This window comes from Camponotus vicinus, unplaced genomic scaffold, assembly GCF_025532165.1.
Source record: "Camponotus vicinus isolate PSW18456_S1 unplaced genomic scaffold, iyCamVici1.0 SCAF_8, whole genome shotgun sequence".
NCBI classification, from domain to species: domain Eukaryota; kingdom Metazoa; phylum Arthropoda; class Insecta; order Hymenoptera; family Formicidae; genus Camponotus; species Camponotus vicinus.
In genome coordinates, this window is record NW_028141980.1 from 6964278 (window position 1) to 6974651 (window position 10374).

The window sequence follows — 10374 nt, forward strand, 5'->3', positions numbered from 1 at the left end:
ACATTATATTGTTATTATCTTTCCTTTACATATTCTTGTCAATTAAAATAATAACAAATTTTAAATATAAAATTTTAAAATAAGTTTTATATTTTTTTCTTTATTTTAATAATAGAGTATTTAAATTTTTATTAAACATTGTTCATCTATTAGATAATCCATATAGATGGAGGAAAGGCAAAAATTCCTAAAAACACAAATTTTAATAGTGAAACACTCCCCTTTGAAATAATAATACTTTCCAACACCATTATAAATACTTTAGGAGTATTTGACATAAAAGCATCTTTTGATTTGAACTTGAATTGTTATATATGTAAGTATTAACATAATAATTTTAATTACATATAACCTTTTACATTATTACAAAATTTTATTATACTATTAATTTGTACGTAAAATTTCTAATTACGTGTAGATAATTATTAATAATATTTTATTACATATTTATATAATTTGAAACAGATTATTAAAAATATATAAAAAATATATCTTCTTACTATTTTTACTTCAAATTTTTATTTGATAAAAGCTTTAATAGAATTAAAGTTAATTAATATTAATTAATAAGTTTTAATCTTAAAATTAAATAAATATATTTTAAATAATTAAATATTATGTGAAAGAATAAATTTATTATTATTCTATTTTATAATAAGTATTTTATATATATTAATAATCTAAATCTAAATTTTAATTTTAATTTTAATAAAAATTTTATTAATTTATAGCAATATGTGGATATATTAAAACAAATTTTAACGTTCTTAATAATTCTTATAAAAGTTATGGATGCGGATCTATAACAGATGGATTATATAAATTATAAGTACAAATTATTGATTACGAACAATATTCTTATTTTGAAAAGGGAGAATATGTAGAGATAAAGGGTTATGTAAAAACAACAAGTATGTTATTATAAAATTTCAATTAACAAAGTACTATATATTAATTTCTATATATTAATTTAATATTTTTTTATATTTAATATTTTTTAAAAATTTATTATATTAATATTTCTATATATTAATTTCTTAAAGTCTTTACACAAAATTTAATATATTAAAATTAAATTTTTAAAATATAAAAATTAATATTATTTTATATACAATTTAATAGATATTAAAGTTTTGAATTTACTAATTATTTAATTCTTATAAAATTAAATAACGTCTATTTATATTTTCATTTCCCTTTGTCTTATTTATCTTTGACGTAAATTAATTTTTTTGTATTACAGATGATTTATTCTATATTGAAGTTGATAATATAGAAAAAATAAAATTAATAAAGGAGAAACGAAGATTATCATTAGCAGAAAGTTTAAAGGCGACGAAAGCAATATTGAAGAGACCAAGTACCGATACATCTGAGAAACAATCAAGTTCAATCAAATTTCTAAAAAAATAATTAATAATTTAAATATATATGATATATACATATATATACATTATATATATAATATACATTATATTATTAATTTCATTTAATTTTTACAGTCGCGATTATATTTTAATTTATTTAAATAATTATATAATTTTGAAATTCAATTAAGCATAATTTCTCTTAATGTTCTCTTAATGTTCTTAATGTTCTTTTAATGTATTTTATTAATTAAAATAAAAATCTTTATTTATAATTAAAATACTTTAAAATGTATTAAATGTGTACTTTTTATAATAATTTTAAAATTTAATAAAATGGTACAAATATTATTCTTCAATTTAAAAAAATTAAATATATATAATACAATATAAATATAGGCTATAAGGAAAAAATTAAAATTGTTTAGTTAGTTTTTATTTTCATTTCAAATACGATTAAAATAACAAAATAATTTCTAATCTTTAATTAAAATAATTTAATTATTAATCTTTAATTAAATAATAATTTTTAATTAAATTAAATATTTAAAATAACAATCTTTTAAATTTTTGTTTGTTTTATCATTTTTTATTATTATATTATAACATAATCATATGTCATATATTTATTTGTTATCTTTCATTAATCTAGTATTTCTTTATAAACATAGTTTTTTATTTTTCTAGTCACATTATCATCTTTTAAATAAATTTTTAACGAATCCCAAGAACGAACTCGTGAAAATGCGACATACAGTTGTCCATGACTGAAAATATCTTTTCGAAGATCTATTGCAATTTTATCGAAAGTCTGTCCTTGTGATTTATTTATGGTAATAGCAAATGCTAATTTCACTGGAAATTGTCTTCTTCTGAATGTAAATGGATATATATTTTCGCAATACAAAGTGATACGATTAATAAAGACAATTTCTCCAATTTTATTGCCTGTTAAAATTTCACAACGCAATAAATTATTATCTAAATCTAAAATCAGTAATCTTGTACCATTACATAAACCTTCATTAATACTAAGATTTCTAATAAGCATGACAATAGTGTATTTTCTTAAACGTAATTTATAAGGTAGAAGACACAATGGATTTAAAGAATTGAGATATTCTATTGGAATTATTTCATGTATATCTTGATTATCTCCAGTCGTTTCAAGAGTATCTATACTTGTATAAACTATCTCTGTCGTTTCGTCCAATAAATTTACTACCTTTTCGTTTATTTCATCAACATCAACATTCCTTGAAGATAATATAACATAATTAATCATAATTATATATTGTTTACGTTTTATAATATCTCCGTACATATCTTTAACCATATCCGAATTTGCGTTTGCTACACATTTTTCTGGAATATGAATATTATCTGAATGGTCATTTAAAGAACCATTACCTAAATTTAATAAAAATTGTGTAAATTCTTTTTCCTGTGGTAAAATTCTCATATTTTGTGTCAATGAAAATATTTTAAATTGTTTCCATAAAATACTAAATTTTATCGATAAATTTATAATTTCACAACGCGTAGCCTTTTCTTTTACAGGTAATAATTGTCTAAAATCTCCACCAAGAAGAACAATTTTACCACCAAAATATAAATCATTTTGCATTATATCACGTAATGTTCGATCCATTATTTCTAATACATAACGAGGTGCCATAGGAGCTTCGTCTATAATAAAAACATCTACAAGTTTTAACTTTTCAGCCTCTTTAGATTGAATTTTAATATTTGATGTAGAATCAGCAAAAAGAGGAACAGGTAACCCAAAAACTTTGTGTATTGTTCTTCCATTTGGAAGTAATGTTGCAGCAATACCGGTAAATGCCATCGTACTAACTATTTTTTTTCTATTTTTAAGTAAGTAATATAAGGTTGTATAAATGAAAGTTTTACCAGAACCACCTGGACCATCGATATAAAAATAATTATTGTTATTGTTATTTGTTATTGTTGCTTCTAAAATAGTATCAACAATTTCTTTTTGTTCTATATTTAATTGTTCATATTGTTGCATACCTATTGATGTATCTTCCTCAATTTGTTCTTCATTATTTATTTCTTGTTCAATAATTTCTTGTTCTAATTCAGGAAAATTAGCAATATTCGAACCTTCCATTTGAAGCACATTAGTAATATAATTATAAACTTTTTTTATTCCTATTATAGGTCCAAATCGTCTTGCATAATCTTCCGACATATCTATTTTAAACTTATCCCATAATTTTTTTGGATGAACTGGTTGGCAAAACTGGTTGGCAAAACTGGTTGAATCAAAATTCGTACAAATAAATTACGAAGTCGTCTTGGCATCATCCAAATTTTTGCTTCATTCATTGCACGATACCATTCCTCATCATCTTCTATGAGTCCTAATGCTAAACATGCGGCAATGAAAGTTTGATGTATTTCGTTATTAACTGTTCTTAATTCTTGAAAACTTGTAGCTCCTCTAACATGTAATAAAAGTATACGTAAATGAAACAATTCTATCTGAGACGGGCTGACGGAATACATACGACCAATACAATTAAAATATCTTTGACGTTTCTCCCAGCGATTAATAATTCTGCCATTAATTTTTATTTTTTTAAATACATAATGACATGGAATATCACTGTATAAATATTGTTTTGCTTCTTCATCTCGAACATTTAATTCAAAATAATCTATCAACATTGTTACTCGTTCTACAGCAGATCTTATAGCATCATTATTAATATTATCATCGATTATTACATTATGTTCATTTGGTAAATGAACCGGTAAACGAAATATAGCGTGACTTTTTTCTTGCAAAGGTTTACTTAAAATGCGCCAACATGCTTCTACAGGCCCGACATACCGAGCTTCAATAAAATCTTGAATTTCATCATGATTTATAGTTTTATCTATATTTTCTCCAATAACTATAGATGCTGCATCATGACCTTTATAAATATATTTATATAAATATTTTACTGACCGTATACTCGAAACTATTTCAACATTAATATGGCTATTGAATAAAAGTAAAAGCGTTGGATTAAATGGAACAACATATCGATTATCAACAACGTATCGTCCAGGTCTTTCGTACAGTAATCCATTATTTCTTCGACGATAGTGCGGGTAACCATCTTCATCCATAGTCGTCTCAGGTCGAAATGGTTTTGGAAAATGTTTCGAACATTTATCATTTATCAAACACCAATTTCCACATGGTCCATGAATCATATGTTTCATTACAACATTATGTAAACTTTCATTTTCATTAAGATCAGGAATTTCTGCAGAAATAAATTTATCAACTATTTCAGAATTTGATATCTTACAATTCTGTTTTAATGTAATCAATAAATGTATATGTAGTAATCCACGTTTTTGAAATTCTATTACGTAAACGTATGCTAAAACTTCACCAAAAAATTTTTGTCTAACAATAATATCGATTAAATAATCCTTTTTTATATTAAATACCCGAGCACATATATCTGGCCTATCTGCAGGTTGTTGATTTGGAAGTAAATTTTCTTTAATTTCGCGCCAATTTGGATTACAAGTCATAGTAACAAAGATATCTGGTTTTCCATATTTCCGAACAATAGCCATTGCATCTTGATAATGTTGCAACATATTACGCGGTGAACCCACAAATGTCGATGGAAGTATAATCATTTTTCCAATATGAGCATTGTTATTATTGGCGGTGTTTGCTAAATAATCAATTAATCCTTGATAAGTCTCAGCTCGTAATTGTTTTTGATTCTGTTTACAATAATTGATTCGATCCTTTTCAATTTTTACATAACTATCTACAAGCCATTGTTGAAATAATCGTCTTCCCATAATAAAAATATTAAAATTATCACGTATAGCTATGTGATATTTTACATATGCAGCTCTACTTACTCGTTTATTACAATTCTTACGTTGTAAATTATCATGCCATCCTTGATTACCATATGGATAGAATAATGGATAAATCCATGGTTCTACATTTGGATTCATTGTACTGACTTGTTGTAACGTTTTCTTATTTTTATTATATATTGTTACATAAGTTTCCGAAATTTCACCATCTGCTGTAGTAGAAAAAACAGCTGCAACTTCATTTACTCTTTGCACATTGTATCGGCCACGATCAATGCCTTTTTTTGTCAAAAATCCCAATTGTAATTCACGTATACTATTATTTTCAGTGATTTGTTCAATTTCTTCATGCATCATTCGGTAAGATTGTGCAAAAATATTATTCGTACGCATTATATTATCTATTATATGTAAAATTTCTTTATCAAGATTCGAATTTCGATGTAATCGACATTCTGTTGCTTCATTATTATCCACGATAAAAAGTTGACCATAACTTGGCATTTCGTTAGATGAGGGATATAACGCAGTATTAATTTGATAATAAATTTGTCCTTGAATTTTAAAACATTAAGGTCCACGTCTTTGCGCACTAAAATCTGCTAAGTTTGCATTAAATGACGCAAATGAAAATGTATTATTGTAACCACGAATATGATTATAAAAATGACTTGATTTTTGATGATTTCCAATAAATAATTCATGAAGTTCATACGGAGGTTGTGGTAAAGAATCTAACTTAACAGAACCATGGCTGCAACAATCGTTAAATGAATTACCCTTATTAGCTACTTTTTCAGAATTAAAATGTTTTGCACCACAATGTTCACAACATATATTCATTTCTCCTATGTAATACTCTATAATATTTTGTAGTTGAGTAGTAGAAAACGTATTAATATTAACATATCGTTTTTTTAAAGCTCGACATTGTGCAATACGATTTACAACTTTACTTTTATCAACTATATTGTGTGTACTATTTGATGTGCTAGGTATAGAGAAAGTAATATTGTTATTTAATAAAGTTTCTGTAGTTGAATTGTGAACATTTCTAATTATATCAGTATCATCGTTAACATTAACATTATTCGTTGGAGATAATACTTTCATAGGTGAATTAACCGATTGTGAAACAACATGATCTATTACTATATTTCTCGAGAAGCTTGTTAAAGTTTGCGCTATATTTGGACAAATCTCACTGCTATTTGATAAAGATTGACAATCTTTTTTAGTTATCATTCGTTTCATTTTCCGTCTTTCCATTTGAGATTTTGCTTTTCTTTCTCGTTTATTACACTGGAATTCTTCTTCTTCTTCAACAGTTCGAACTACTTTTCTTCGAGGCATAATTAATTATTAGTTTAATAAAATAATTAAATAATCTAAATCAAAGTCAATTTCAATTCAACATCAAGCCAAAGTCAATTTTAGTTCAAATTAGAGCCAACTTTAATTTAAGAGAAAACCAATGTCAATTTTCATATTAAAATCAATTTTAATTTTTGTATCAATAAATAATAATTAAATAATAATAATTATTATATTAATACTTTATCAGTTTTTATTTATTTCAGTTTAAAATTAATTAAATTAGTATAATTAATTTAATTTAATATTAATTTGAAAATAAAAAAAAATTTTAATCTTATAATTTTAATAAAAATTATTTTTAATTCAACAATTTAAAGTAAAATTAATTCAAATTAAAACATAATTTTAATTAATTAATTTGAATCGAAACTAACTTTAAACTAATAATTTAATTAAAATTAATTTTAATTTAATAATTTAATAATAAGTTAAAATTAATATTAATCGAAGTAAAAATTACTTTTAATCTAGATGTAAATAAAAACGATTTAAATAAAAGCTAATTTTAATTTAATAATTTAAATCACAACTAATTTGAATCAAGTTAAAACTAACATCAATTTAAGTCAAATTTTAATCTAATAAAAAATCCAAATCACAATCAATTTCAAATTAACAATCCAAATCATAATCAATTTCAATTTAAGTCAAACTTCAATCCAACAATCCAAGCCTCAAAATCAATTTTAATCCACTAATCCAAATCACAATTAATTTTAATTCAATCAAATTTCAATCGCTAATAATTCAAATCATCAATTTCAGTCAACAATCAAAGTAACAACCAATTTCAATTCACAAATCAAATTTCAATTCATTTCAGTCCAACAATCCAAGTAACAACCAATTTCAATTCACAAGTCAAATTTCAATTCAATAATAATTTCAAATCAATAACTACTCACAACCAATTTCAATTCAAGTTTATTTTCAATCTAATAATCCAAATTACAATTAATTTCAGTCCAATAATCCAAGTCACAACCAACTTCAATTCAAGTAATGTCAAATCGCCATTCAATTTTATATCAAATAAAATTCAATTATGGTAAAAATAAAAATTAATTTAATTTCAACCAAACAATTTTAATTACATCTAGTTTTATAATTTTTTTTAAATTTTAATCTTAATATTTTTATTTTATTTACTTTTTATTATTTTTTAATTTATTTTTTTACTTTTATATTTTTCAATTTTTTAATTTAATTTAATTTAAAAATTTTTAAATCTAATTGTTTATAATTTAAATTAATTTTAATTAAATAATTATAACAATCAAAACTAATTAATTTAACAATAAATTTAATCACAACTAATTTCAATATAATTTAAAATTAAAACTTTAATATAATAATTTATAATAAAATAAATTTTAATCTAAAAATTTAAATTAGAATCAATTGTAATTAATCCAACAATTAAATTATTAAGTTAATTGTAATTTAATAATATTAAAATCGATTTTAGTATAATAACAGAAAATTAAAAAAACTTTATTTTTAACTGAATCTAAATAAACTTAAATTTGATAATATATATATTGATAAATGTAATATATATAAAAGCAGAATAATACATTTTTATACATATATAAAATTTAAATAATTATTTGAAACAAACTATATGAATTTTGGTATAAAAAATTTGGTATAAAAAAAGATATAAATAAAGGATATTTATTCTTTTCTTTATATCTTGTCTCTCTCTCTCTCTCTCTCTCTCTCCCCCCCCCTTCTAACTCAATCTCCCACTCTCTATCTTCTTCTCTTGATGAAAATCTTCTTTTTTCTATATCTTTTTTATTTCTCTTTCTTATTTTTTTTCTTTTAATTGTTTTTAACCCCTCTTCTTTAGGCTTTTCTATTAGCTGTAATAAATTATTTATTTATTAGATTTTGTATAATAAAATAAAGTGATACATATTTATACGTACAATGCGTAAATGAATACTTATAATATATATACATATGTAATAATATATATATATAATATATATAAATATATATGTGTATATAATAAATATATATATGTAATTATATATATATATATATATATATATATATATATATATATATACTTTTGAAATATAGAAAAGATTAATTTATCGCTCAATTTTAAATATCAGTACTGCTTTAATAATCAAGTCAATAACATACTTTTTTATCTGTGTATTTTCTCTCTATCGGTTATGTATCTTCTCACTTTCTCTATATCTTTCTCTCCCTCTCTTTGCCCCTTTTTTTCTCGATGAAAATCTTTTCTTTATTTTCTTCTTTATTCTATTTCTCTTTTTTTATTTTTTGTTGTTTTTAATTGTTTCTTCTTATTTTTTAACTATTTATAACCTGTAATATATTATTTATTTATTATTTCTTTATTAATAATAATATTAAGAATTTGCAGGAAGACATCTGCTTGGCAGCAAAATGTTGTCCAAACAATATAATTTTTAAATATGAAAAAGATTACTTTATCTCGCTCGCCATTAAATATTAATACTCTTTTAATCGTCAAGTCAGCGCTGTATAAACCACACGCGGCAACAATTGTCGGTGTTCAATATTTAAAGAATTATTAAAAGAGTATTAATATTTAAAGGCGAGCGATAAATTAATATTTTACATTTTTTAAATGTATATCATTTGGACAACATTTTGCTGCCAAGCAGATGTCGGCTTGCACAGTCTTTTAATTTCTGCCACGTGTTTAATTATTAAATACTGACCAATGTCGCCGCGCGGTTTATACATGAACTTTACGTAAACTTCAAATGCTTTAAATGCTTTATAGCTTTTTTATCTATAATTAATTTATCGCTAGCCTTTTATTAATACTCCTTTAATAATAAAATCAGCGCCGTATTAATTGCGCGGCGACTATTGTCGGTATTCAATATTTCAAGACGAGGCAAAAATTGAAAAAGTGTGCAAGCCGACATCTGCTTCGCAGCAAAATGTTGTACAAACAATATACTTTTGAAATATGGAAAAGATTAATTTATCGCTCGTCTTCGAATATTAATACTACTTTAATAATCAAGTCAGTGCCGTATACATACTTTTTTGTCAGTGGATCTTCTCTTTATCTGTTATGTATCTTCTCTCTCTCTCTCTCTCTCTCTCTAGCTCTTTCTTTCTCTCTTAGCTCCTTTTTCTTCTCGATAAAAATCTTTTCTTTATCTTCCTTTTTATTCTATTTCTATTTCTTTATTTTTTGTTGTTATTAATTCTTTCTTCTTAATAACCTGAAATATGTATTATAATATTAAAAACGTAGCAGAAATTGAAAGGATTTGCAAGCCGACATCTGCTTGACAGTAAAATGTTGCAAGCAATATACTTTTATATTTTATGACGCGTCGACTTATATTAATTAGAATGCCGGATCCTCTCTCTCGATATTTAATATTATAATAACCCCGCTCACGAAATGTCATTAAACTGTCACCGAACTTTCAGCGATTACATTCACACCTCTCTCTCACGAAAGCATCGACCGCCAATCACATACGCGGTAAAAAGGCAACAATACAGGCGATACATATCGACTCGAAACGCAAACTTCTCACGTCTACATGACTTTTTTTATAGAGGAAGGACTAGCTCGCAGCGCGCGCTAACGCGCGCGCTTTCCACGGATCTAATTTTAATTATTTTTATTTTAAAATATTCATCCCATTCTCTCATTTCTATATCTCTCCCTTAACTCATTCTTTTTTCTCTTCTCATTATTCATCATTTTCATATCTTTCCTTCTCTC

At 23.8% G+C, this 10374-nt stretch overlaps 1 long non-coding RNA gene across 1 annotated transcript; it reads right to left on the reverse strand.

The window, feature by feature from the left end:
• Nucleotides 1-8153: 8153 nt before the first annotated feature.
• Nucleotides 8154-10166, reverse strand: LOC145975956 (uncharacterized). The gene is made up of 4 exons (XR_014440139.1): nt 9955-10166; nt 9674-9859; nt 8772-8960; nt 8154-8482 (listed from the first exon to the last, which is right to left on the reverse strand). It is a non-coding gene; the product is annotated as an uncharacterized LOC145975956 (long non-coding RNA).
• Between the last annotated feature and the right edge of the window lie 208 nt (nt 10167-10374).